The following is a 12,515-nucleotide window of genomic DNA, read 5'->3' as shown; positions in this document are numbered from 1 at the left end:
ATGAGCCTGGAAATGAATCCTTCCCAAAGCCTCCCAGTAAGAGGCCAACGCCTGGACTGTGGCCTTGTAAAACCCAGAGGAGAGATATCAGCCAAGCCCACCCTCACCTTCACCGTACAGAACTGTGAGATAATTCATACTTGTTGTGTTAGGCTGCTAAATTTGCGGTAATTCGTTACAGCGGCCGTAGAAAAACTAACACACTCTTACAGCTGATGCACATTATAATTTAATCAGCAGCTTTTTTTTTCTTAGTGGCACATAGAATAATGGCATATAGAATACTGGCACATCTAATCAATGACATCTTAAATTTGCTGAAATATGGTGTGATTATCTCTGTTTTGCAAACATGAAAACAGGTTCTGAGAACTCAGGTGATTTGCCCAGGAGACTGAAACTGCAAACTCAAGCTCTAAACCAGGGGTGTCCAATCTTTTGGCTTCCCTGCGCCACACTGGAAGGAGAATAATTGTCTTGGGCCACAAATAAAATACACTAACGATAGCTGATGAGCTGAAAAAAAAAAAAAAAACGCAAAAAAATCTCATAATGTTTTAAGCAAGTTTATGAATTTGTATTGGGCCGCATTCAAAGTCGTCCTGGGCCGCATGCGCCCTGCATTACGAGATTATTTTGCGATTTGTTTGTAAGCTCATAAGCTATCATTAGTATTAGTGTATTTTATGTGTGGCCCAAGACAATTCTTCTACTTTGGCCCAGGGAAGTCAAAAGATTGGACACCCCTGGGCTAGGGTATCTTGTCAAAAGGCCAAGGAATGGCTGACATGACCTCCTTCAGGCCTACGTCTGATATAGGACCACAAAGATCCAGCTAGCTCCAGAAGCAGTCAACCGCTTTTGATCAGGCACCCGAAGGTGCTAGGTACCCTTCTAGGTACCGGACCAAGATCCCGTCCTTATGAAGCTGACACTATAGTGAGGTAGGTTCATATAACAATTGATTGAGACAAGTGCCAGAAGGAAAACAAAACATCCAGAGAGCTTTAAACCAACCTTCAGAAAAGTCAGAATGTACATATTCAGGAGCTGAAAAGAAACAGAGCCACTGGGCCTGGAAGATAAAATTTTTTCTTTGGGATTTTTCATGGGCCACTCATTGCTAGTGTGGGAACTCCCAGAGACAGAGTTTTTTGTTGTGAGTTTAAAATTTTTTTTTGTTTTTTGATGGAGATACAGGCTAACTTTATACTCAAATTCATAAGACCGCCTCTTGTGAATTTCCAAAAACAAAGCCACAGCCATCTTCCCATCAAATCATAATTTCCCTCTCTTTCAATGGCATTCAGTTTTTAAATGAGGAAAATTAATTTTATATTAAAATAGCATCCCAAGAGCTGACTGAAAGAGCACTTCAAAAAGAAAGATGATTCTATGCAGCTCCAATCCCACATCCTTTGTAGAACCCTGAGCTCTGGCTTGACTTCTTATGTTGTGCTTTTACTTTCATCTTCTCTTTCACCCTGGAAATGGAGTAGACAGAGCTCTGATGGTGAAATTAAAGGGAGAACAGGAGCCCAATTCAGAGAGTAAACAACAACAACAACAAAATACAGCCATGTATAACCTTCTTTCAGTGTAAGTGGAAAATTCTAGGCTTCTTAAAAGGAAGTTTTTAAGTTTTGCAGGAAATGCTATTGAAATGTATATATTCTCAATCTCTCTTTTGTTTTTGTTTGAGAGGGAGAAATTCCAGGCTAGAAGATCATCTTCATCATGTTTTTTGGAGAAGCCCCAGTTTAGTAATACCATTAGCTGAAAACTATTTTTAATTCAGACATTAGCAACTGGCATAAAACCCTACTTTCCACTTCTCTTGATTTTGCACTGACAATTTGGCAGCCCACTCTACCCTTAGGCCCAAAAGAGCCATCCCATTTGTAAGTCTGTATTTAGGAGATTCTGACAGAGATGTATGCAAGAGGAAAGGTCAACAAATGCCCACAGGAGGATCAACGTTCTAGAAAAGATGTAAGAACGGCCCCAAACCGCCATCTCACTCATAATCAAAAATATTTCAATGGCTCTAAATTACCATTGTGCAGAAACCAGATTAGCAAAATAAGAAGAGCTGACACTTTCACGGCCATATGGAACCAGGACATCCAATACATTCCTGATGGGAGGGAAAATGGTTCAATCTTTCCGGAGGGGTACTACAGAGCACTGTGATTCAGCAGTCCCACTTCTGGGAATCGATCCTTAGGTACACCTTCACAAAGCAAAATGATTTATTACATCTTTATTCATCACAGCACTGTTTGTAATAGCAAAAGACTGGGAAACAGCCCAAAGGTCCAGCAGTAGGGATTGGTCAAATAAACCATGGTACATCCACATGATGGAAAACTTGTTATTCTGTGTGTGTGTGAGAGAGAGATACTTGCAGAGACAGATGTCTAAAACATACCGCTAATTTTAAAAGGTAGGGTAAAGAAGAGTATATATACCATCTTTAATGAGAGTAGGGGGAAGGATTAAAATACCATATATTCTTCTTTGCTAGCATTTACAAGTTGCTACTTGCAGAGAATATGGGAAAGGCATGGATGGGGATAAGATGGGAGCAAGGTTTTTGAATTTGAAAACTTTTGATTTTTGTGAATTTGCTATTTAAAGAAATCCTAGGGCTGGGCATGTTGGATCAGGCCTGTAATCCTAGCACTTTAGGAGGCTGAGGCTGGCAGATTGCTTGAGTCTAGGAGTTCGAGACCAGCCTGGGCAACATGGTGAAACCCCATTTCTACAAAAAACACAAAAATTTGCCAGGCGTGGTGGCAGGCATCTATAGTCCGAGCTATTCAGGAGGCTGAGGTGGGAGGATCACCTGAGCCAGGGAAGTCGACGCTGCAGTGAGCCATGATTGTGCCACTGCACTCCAGCCAGGGTGACAGAGTGAGAGCCTGTCTCAAAAAAAAAAAAAAAAAAGGAAGAAAGAAAAGAAAAGAAATCTTGTAGGGAATTCTTGTAAGAAATTGTCAAAAATGTTTACCTTTGCATATGGTTATAATGTTTTTGAAGATCATATATATTTTCAATATTGAAGTTGTATAAGCAATTTTCCCGGAAGTGTGAATGAAGAACAGGACAAGATTGGCATGGAAGAGATAAAGCTGAGGTGGAGTTCAACAGCCCAGGAGGAGAAGTTGAAGAAACCTGGGTTTAGGCAGGTAGGTTCTCACGTGAAAGTCAGTCAGAGCAATCTCAGTCCAGAGTTCAGGAGGTGAGCACAGTGAGTGTGGAGAGGGCAATTTCTACCCTGTGTTATATTACCTGCTGGATGTGGGTGGCTCTGAGCCCCCGGATATTTATTACAGCCAGAAGGAAGTCAGAGAACTGTAGGTGAATGGGAGGCAAAGGCAGGAACACTAGGATTACCTCCCAGGCAGCCTGCCAGGAGCATTGATTTGCTCTTGGATAAAGCACGCTGCTCATCAAATATTTATGTTAAAAAAGAGGGCAAGGCATGCGCTGGAATATTCTGCTTAATTTGACAGAGATACTCTTTGAAAACTTGAGACTCCTGGAATTTTGTGTAATCAAATCATACTATAAACACAACAGGTGAATTTGCTATTTAAAGAAATTCTGTAAGAAATTCTTAGGAATTGTCATCTTCTGCTCTTTCTGCTTTGGGAATCTGAGTATGTCTGAAGATGGCTGCATTTAACCAGGTTAAATGTGAAAGGCATTCACATTTCTGCATCTTTTAGTTGTTTTCACAAGGTGTATTGTCTCCAGAAAACAGCAGATGGCCTAGGTCCGAAGTATGAACCAGCAACTTGGTCCTCAGGACCACTGCCTTAGCAGTTAGATTCACTAAACATGGCTGATCCTACAGGCTGTGCCCATGCCTCCCAGAAGAGGAGCCAGGAGGAGGAAGTTGATTCTGGCTACAGGCTTTCTAAAGGATCAACTTAAAAAAGCATGAAAGTAGTACCAGTTGGTACTAAGGGGAACACAGACAAACTCTCTGAGTTTGCGGTACCTTTGGCAACAAGGCTCCGCACCTCTTAGCCTAAACTAGAAGCCTTTTTCCAGAAGCAGCAGCTACTCCTAGGTAAGTTCCAAAGGCTCCTGCAACCACTGTTACTTGCATCCTGTCCCCAAGGAAAAAGGCCTATGGCTGGTCAATAAATAACATGAATCCCACTCCACATCGGAGCTACTACTCCATACCCTGCACCAGGCCAACTACACAACGCGTGCCGGTGACCCTGGCAGGTATTAGGCAATACCGACCATGCTGGTGTTCGACTAGCAATAAACAATGTCAACAGCACCCAAAGTGCTGGTCTTTACCTGCCCCTTAGAAATAATGAATTGAAGAGAAAGAAACTCATCATAGGCAACGTGTACCGCTGAATGTTTCCTAGCATATATAATCAGTACTACTTTTTTACATGTACCTTGCTGACACACACCACAGAAAACATGGTTTTATTCCTTCATTCCACTGACATTCATGAAGTTTATACGTTTCCCAAAAAACCTGACATGATAAACCAAATGGTTAAGTGAGAGATTCTGCCAGCTGATGGCATCTAGAGGACTACTGTGGCTGTAGGGGCTTTGAGAAGCAGAGCTGCCAGTAGCCATATTGTGCCTTTGTGTGTGTTAAAAAAAGGCAATCCCTCCATGTACACCTAGCCTTTTGCAGGCTTGATAGCATCAGAAAGAAGTTCCCTTTTGTCCTAGCGGAGGCAATCCCACTCCAGGATGCATGTGGTTTTTGTCTGTTTGGCAGATGTGAGCCTCCCATTTGCCTCCTTGCCCAGGCACTCTTGTGCAGTGAACAACCTGTATAACAATTCAAGGTATCCCTGTCAAGAAGTCACAATCCATTCCTTCTGCTTCTTGGCCAGACATCCAACCCTCCCATGACAACTTATCTGCACAGCCAATCATGACCTTATATACCCACATGAAGCCCCATGGTCTAATGTGCAGGCCATGGTCTAATAATTCAGAAGGTTCCATTAGTCTAGGCACAGCTCAGGCACCCAGTCTAAAGGTTACGCCTTTCTAATTTGCCTGAGATTCTGGTTAAACTTGGTATGATGATGTTATCTCAATAAGGTCTTCAATAAGCCTCAATAAAGTCCAAGAGGCTTTTAGATTCTGATTCCTCTTTCCATCCTTAGATTTAGCTCATGTTGGGATTTAATGGATTTCAGTTTGAGTCTTCATTTGAGAAAAAACCTCATGTTTTTCCTCTGCAATAATTTATCCCCCCCCCAAAAAATACAAAATTTGAGGTAACTGCAAGCTTGGGGTCTGAGTCAAAGGGTCCCAGTGGCGAGTTAAGGGTTTAGTGTCCAGTGGTCAAGGACGTCTTGGCTAGTGCCATCTGAAGCTAAATAAAAGCCTGATTGTTTCACATCAGTGAAGTTAAGATTCTGCCTCCAATGGGCTCATGTGAGTTTGCACACAGCCATTCTGAATCAAGACAATTCTCTACACACAGTGCAAGTGCAGAGATGGCAAGTGATTCAGACTGCACTCCAGTGAGCATGTGTGATCACGCAAACTCAAGTTCAACTAGAGCTTATACTTCTCTGTTCGGTCAACCAAAGGGGATCCTGTGTCACTTACGTGACCTTGCCTGCAAGGAGAGTGGTGGCCTACTGTGTCAGAAAGCACACAGAATACAAAGCCTTCTGACTCTGGGCCCAAAGTCACCACTTATTATACAATCAACGAAACTGAAAATTACAGATTTTAGCAACCAATCTCTTAGAACTTTTAGCTACTAACCCTCCGGGAGAACTGAAAGTATTAAGTCTTAACAGTCTCCAACACTCCCGTTTTTTTTGTTTTTTGTTTTTTTGTTTTTTTTTAAGATCGCATCTTGCTGTGTTGCCCAGGCTGGAGTGCAGTGGCGCAATCTCGGCTCACTGCAAGCTCCGCCTCCCAGGTTCACGCCATTCTCCTGCCTCAGCCTCCCGAGTAGCTGGGACTACAGGCGCCCACCACCATGCCTGGCTAATTTTTTGTATTTTTAGTAGAGATGGGATTTCATCATGTTAGCCAGGATGGTCTCGATCTCTTGACCTCGTGATCCGCCCGCCTCGGTCTCCCAAAGTGCTGGGATTATAGGCGTGAGCCACTGCACCCAGCCAACACTCCAGTTTTTATTATACAGTAATTCTCTGAAATGCAGACCCATTAAAAGAAGACAAAAACCCTCCCTGTCACAGGATGGCAACCAGACACTTTACAACTAAGCACTTTTACGATACCCAATAAAGCCTAACATGATAAACCAAACACTTAAGTGACATCAGAAATGATTTTCAAGAGACTCTCCAATAAACGGAATAATCTAGCTAGAAGTTATCTTAGGTCAAGTCACCTCCACCATCTGCCCTGGATCCACGCTACCTGTTAACTACTCTCCCGTGGTTCCTAAGGGAGGAAAGTGGGGAGGTCAGGATCTGTGGGTATGTGCTGGTCCTAGAACAGGACTTAGCAAGTCAGTTCCTTCATCTGTACTATCCAGGCCCCCTTTGGGAGTCCAGGGATGAAAGAGGTAGACTTCACAGGGTCACCAAGGACTGGGCCTTTGTGTGCGTTTCAGGCCTGCTGGGTCTCAGCAGCCATTTGGAAGTGTTAACTGCTATGGCTAAAGGGTGGCAAGTCTGATGGAGAGGCACTGATGATTCTCCTCAGGAAGGTCACCTAAAAGGAGTGTCCTCCTCATGTTTCTCTTGATTGGATTTATAGTTTTTAAGCAAAACTGACTCCATAAAACCCACTTCACTCTCACCTCTGGCTGGATGCACCTCCATCGCCGTGCAGAGGGCATGAGATGTGGAGTTAAGATGCTTCTGGGTCAAATTCTGTCCTTGCAACTTGAGCAAGGTTCAGACCTTTAAGGAAACTCAGCTTCCCCCTCTGGGCTGTTGTGAGAACTGGGCAAGACTGTATATGGGAAGGGTTTAGAAAGGGCTCAGGATATATAATATATACAATTGTGCTGTAATTAGTTTTTATCTATCCAACCTTCCTGTTAAACTAAGCGCACCAATATCTGCCTCATTACTGTCTTCCAGGTGTCTGATATACTGAAGGTGCTGTAAAAACGCAGCTCATCAATGCAGGCCTGGATCTGGGAAGTCACAACTTCCATAAAGTCAAGGTTGGTGGACTAGGTCTATATGCAGATCCTAAAAACCCACTGGCAGACTTTTCAAATATTCTTCATGAAGATCAAACTACAAGCTTCTGAAAGGCCTTCTCTTTTACTGCTCAACAATTCTCACTGCAAAGGTTTTGACATTTAACCGAAGGACATTCAACTGCCATAAAGTTGGTGCTTTTTCCAAAACAACAACAAAATCCTGCTATTTGTAGTTAACAAGCCAGATTTGTTTTTTAGTAACTATTACGCAATTTTCTTTTAGTATTTGTAGTTAATAAACCAGATTTGTTTAGTAACTATTACACAAATGAATTATATTTTAGTATATATATAGGCGCATTGTGGAAAATAGGGGAAAAGCAGGTTGGGGGTGGGGGAGCACCGTAATCCCATCACCAATTTGTATTTTCTTCTAGCCTTTTCTTACAGTTTAAAAATAATTTTTAAGCTAGCTGTAATTGTAATAACACAATGTAACTGTGCATATTGCTTTTCCCCATTTTAAACTGTAACAGACTTCATGCATTACTGATTTTTTAAAGTCTCTAATAAAAAAGAAAATGGAATTGAGATTTGGAAGAATTAACTTGTTTAACAAATTAATATTGCAAACCATTTCACATTTAAAAGACAAAATGATTGCCTAATTCTCTTACTTTTTAAGTACTATTTGGCAGGACTATCTAAATTACTGAGCTTTTTTTAGATTTGGGGGAAATATTAAAATTTTGTATAGCTGTTTTCCTGTTACAAAAATAATGCATGCTCATTATACAACATTTAGAGAAAATTCCAATAATTTAATGTTAACATTTATTGAATGTGGACTATGCACCAGGCACTATTCCAAATGCTATATACATAGACTAGCTCATGTATTCCTCACAACACTTACTGAAGCATAGATTAAGTAACTTGCTCACAGTCTACTCACCTAGAAGTATGAGCCAGAAATCACTATGTTATGTTCTAGGAGTGAAAAGAATCAATAATTTACTCAATCAAATGCTTCAATTGTTTCAGAGCATAATGTCATAGGCAAGAAACAATTAATAATAACACTGTACCCTTTTTAGTTATTTAAATTATAAACAACATCTGTGTCCCAGTGGAGTAATCAGTAAAATGAGAAACCATCTGTGGCATGAGCGAAGCTCCTGGTTCAGCCCAATTCTGTGCACCTGACGTGCATTAAGACAAAAACAAGAAGCTTTAAAGGGTTTGTTTTAAAGAGCGAGGCTTTTTTTTTTTTTGAGACAGAGTTTTGCTCTTGTTGCCCAGGCTGGAGTGCAATGGCGCGATCTCGACTCACCGCAACCTCTGCCTCCTGGGTTCAACTGATTCTCCTGCCTCAGCCTCCCGAGTAGCTGGGACTTCAGGCATGCGCCATCATGCCTGGTTTATTTTGTATTTTTAGTAGAGATGGGGGTTTCTCCATCTTGGTCAGGCTGGTCTCGAACTCCCGACCTCAGGTGATCCGCCCACCTCGGCCTCCCAAAGTGCTGGGATTACAGGCGTGAGCCACAGCGCCTGGCAAGATGAAGGCATTTAAAAAATTTTTTAGATTTTAGGAAATGAGTCAACAATGTGATGAGTAGAGTTCCTGAATTAACTGAACACCCAATCTCACGAAAGTTTACAAATAAAACAACCACTCACAATCAGCCTAACACTGCTTATGGCTTATCTGTTGGCCCTTGCACATCAGTACATGCAAAAGTAAATAACCGGATACCCTTGGGTCACATGTTTTCATACTTTGATTAAGAATTACACTTTGTTAAAGATGAATACTTCCGTTCCTGGCTTAATTTCCTACCTAGGGCTAATAAACACAACTATTTGAAATATAAATTCTCTTTAAATGTAAAGGATAATGCAATGTTTCTGACTGTCGAAATTACTATCCAACTGTAACTTTAGCACTAAAAGCATATTAGAACTATTAATCCTTTAATCATAATTATTCATACTGCTGTGGTAGAAACATCACACATACATACACACAAACACACACACACCAGTTACTTTCTGTAGAATTTGAAATTGCTCTATCTAGCATTTCCGGAAGGTTCAAGCTGCCACCCTGCAATTTATCCAGTAGCCTGCTCCTTGAACAAGCTAGATAAATATCTAATAATTTTGACCATGTACTGTGTGTTAAGTCCAGTTTAAGTGTTTTCCAAAGACAAAGTTTTCATATACTTTCTGTAAAGCCCTACAGATAGAAACCATTATTATCCCCATCTTATAAATCAGACTGAAAAAGGTTAAATAGCTAATATTTTCATCTAAGTCTGACTCCAAAGCCAACACCCCAAATCACTGTTAAACAAGCTTCTCTTCCAAGTTAGGGCTCAGAAAAATTTACTTGACTTTCACAACTTGCCTTCCTAGGTTAAGCTTAAGCTAACATAAAACTCCACAACAAAGCAAAACACAATAAATCACATAATTCTAAATCTGAATATTTTTCCTGCTAGACAGAAGTTTTCAACAATTAAAAAAAAAACTAATTTGATATTGGCTAACCACTTCCTCAAGTTTTCTAACCATGACGCCCTTTGCTCTCACACTTTAATAAACCACCGATATTCTCTAACAAGTGACAACACAAATCCACAAATCTAATTGTTAGACAGCTTTCAAGTAAGATTGGAGCTTTCTGGAAAGGAAATTTTTATAATACTATTTTTTTCAGGCTCTTGTGAAACACAGATTCTCATTTTCATATATTTCTACACAAATCTAAGTGCTGTGTGCCCTGTTGGGGGTTCGACATCTAGTAAATTACGTGAGTTAAATACAGCAAAAATAGGACTGCATTATTGATAAGGTCTAACGACGCAGTAGACTTTTCAGCATTTTTTGGACTTAAACCAGGGCTTTACGGCGCTGGTTAACTATTAGAGAAGGCAAAGGGACTGGACATTTTATCTGAAAGTCCTTTTATCACTTCAGACTCTGTAAAATGTTTGATTACTTTAAACGTTGCGTGTGCGAATAACGTTAGTTTACTAGAAGTGGGGCTTGCTAGCACACATAATTTGGTTAAAAAAACAAAAACAAAACAGCTCCTTACTTGAGTGTGACTGTTTTGGCAACAGTGAACCTCAACCCCGTCGTTCCGGCGCTGCCTGCCTTCCTGGTTCTCCTAGGTGAGGGCCGCCATCCTGCGATCATTTACTTCCAGCGCTGCAGTCTGGTGACCAGCACTTTTAAAAACAAAGCCAAACTCCGCTTTTAAAACAGAGAAGGCACAGACGCAGACCCTGCCTCTGACGACATCCAAAAGATTCATGACAGGCGGCCTATTCAGGCGAAGCTACAACCGCCCCAGGAAACATAAACTGTGTCGGCGAAGGCAGCGGGGGGGAGGAAGGAACTGATGGGAAGGAAGCTCATCATGTGAAGTTTGTCCAACTCCGCACGGTCTCATAAATTCCCGTTGGTTTCCGCTGGGAGCAGCCATGAAACGCGCCCTGACACGTGGGCGCGGGAGCCTCCCTTCCACCCCCGGCGTTCAGAGACGTCCTCCTCGCCCCGCTTGTTTGTACACAGCCGCGCCCGGCAGGACGACCCCACGGGAGGACCGGCCGCGGCACAGCCCCCGCTCAGTCCCCGCCGGGCCAAGTTTCACTCCGCCGCGGCGACGGGAACGAGAACCACGGCTCCCTTATCGTGAGTTACGAATGATTTAAGCTCAGTGCACAGGACAAAGCGAGGGACGAGTGAGTGACGGGAGGCGCTACGTGACAGCGTTTTAAAGTTAGCTTTAACTGACACGCCCTAATTAAAATGAAAGACAGAAGTCACCCTGCCCCACGGGATAACTGTCGGGGCAATAATTTAAAAAAAAAAAAATCACGCCAGACTGAGCCTCAACCTCCCCCTTACCACTTGCAAATATGGTCTGCAGAAGAGCGGCCTCGGGTCCCCACTCGGGCGTCCCTCGCGGGGGGCGTCATACGGGCCCTCCCCTCTGCGACCCGCTATTTCCCTGCCAGATCCCCAGCGCCCAGCGGATTCCAAGGCTGCGTTCCCGCCGGCTGGTCCGGGGAGGGAGAAAGTAGGCAGAGGGGCGTGGCGTCCCTGTCGCCCCCAGATGCCAGCCCTCCTCCGACGCCCGGCACCACCACGAGCCGGGGCTGGGAACACCGGGGGCCTCCCAACCCGGCGCGGGGCGCACGGCCGCAGGCTGGCGCGGAGGCAAGCGAGCCCAAGGGGGAGACCTTTCCCTCCACCCCAGCCCTAGCCCCAGCCACAGCCGTGGGGGCGCCGGCTTCCCGCGACCTCGGGCGGCCGCCCGTCGAGGGAACGCGCCGTTTCTGCTCTGGGTCCGGGTGTCCCTTGGCCCCTTCCTCCCCTCCCCCCGGTCTCCGGCGCCCAGCGCCCCGACCAGTCCCCGCCCTCCAGGACACTCTTCCCTCCTTCCTTCCTTCCTTCCCTCCGCTCCCTCCCTCCATCTCGCTTCCCAGCACCCGAGACTCGGAGGCGGCCCCCGAACTCGCTGGCCGACGCCCCGCGCCGCGCCCCGACCCCGCGGGGACCCGACTCGCCGCCCGCGCCCGCCGCTCGGCACTCACCCGCCTGCCCGTGCGCTGCCCCCGCCGTCGCCGCCGGGACTCGGTCTCTAAGGGCTCCTGGAGACGGCTCCGACCTCTCCTCCTCCTCCTCCTCCTGCTCCTCCGGGCGCCGGCTCCGCCTCGCTGGGGTGGGCGGGGCGGCGGCGGCCCCGGGCTCCTTCCTCCGCGCCCGGCCCTGCCTCCCGCCCGGACGCCCTGGCTGTGCTGCCCCGGGCCGCGGAGCCCGCGTGGCGGCCCCGCCGGAGGAGGGCCGAGGCCCGGCCTGGGGAAGCTCGGTGGATGGACGTCCGGCCGTCTGTGGCCATCCCCCTTCCTCTAGTTCTCCTGGAGGACCTGAAGTTCTAGACTTGAGGGCCCCACTCTGCGACCCGCCCCTCCGCGGGGCCGCCCCGACTCCCCGCACGTTTCCTTCGCGTGCGAACGCCTCGCCGGCCCCCGTGCCCGCGGCCCCCAGGCTGTGAGGATGGGCGCGGCCAGACCCTACACAGAAGTTCGTGTGTGTTCCAGGAACTATGGAGGAAAACGCTCCTAGGAACGTTTAAAGGGCCCTGGGGCCACGGAGAGACTTTCCCAGAAAGTGGAGGTCTAACTGCGGGTTATTGAATTTGTGGTACATCCACCCACCGTGAGCTTCCCGTGCATCTGCCCCGACCCCCTGAAATTTGCTTCCGAATGCCCAGTACCTGGCAGAGTTCTGCCTAATGAGTTAATCGGATTTGGTTGGTCTTTTCTGGAAGGGTTCAAGGTCGGGTAAATGGAGGAGC

General features: G+C 45.4%; 1 protein-coding gene across 2 annotated transcripts in view; it reads right to left on the bottom strand.

Annotated features, from left to right (window-relative positions):
- The window catches only part of GNG12 (G protein subunit gamma 12), a 125,818-nt gene extending 113,922 nt beyond the window's left edge, over positions 1 to 11,896 (bottom strand). Inside the window, exons 1-2 of one of the 2 annotated variants that reach the window (XM_032155644.2) lie at positions 11,063 to 11,143; positions 10,248 to 10,380 (exon numbers count right to left, since the gene is read on the bottom strand). The gene's annotated coding sequence lies outside the window, so the exon portion shown is untranslated. Of the gene's footprint in view, positions 1 to 10,247; positions 10,381 to 11,062; positions 11,144 to 11,751 lie in introns of those variants that run through there. The other variant, XM_032155643.2, reaches the window with a different exon arrangement.
- Between the last annotated feature and the right edge of the window lie 619 nt (positions 11,897 to 12,515).

The sequence above is a fragment of the Hylobates moloch genome, unplaced genomic scaffold, assembly GCF_009828535.3.
Source record: "Hylobates moloch isolate HMO894 unplaced genomic scaffold, HMol_V3 SCAFFOLD_5, whole genome shotgun sequence".
NCBI classification, from domain to species: Eukaryota; Metazoa; Chordata; class Mammalia; order Primates; family Hylobatidae; genus Hylobates; species Hylobates moloch.
The sequence above is the reverse complement of the archived record's forward strand: the minus strand, read 5'-3'. Positions and strand labels throughout refer to the sequence as shown.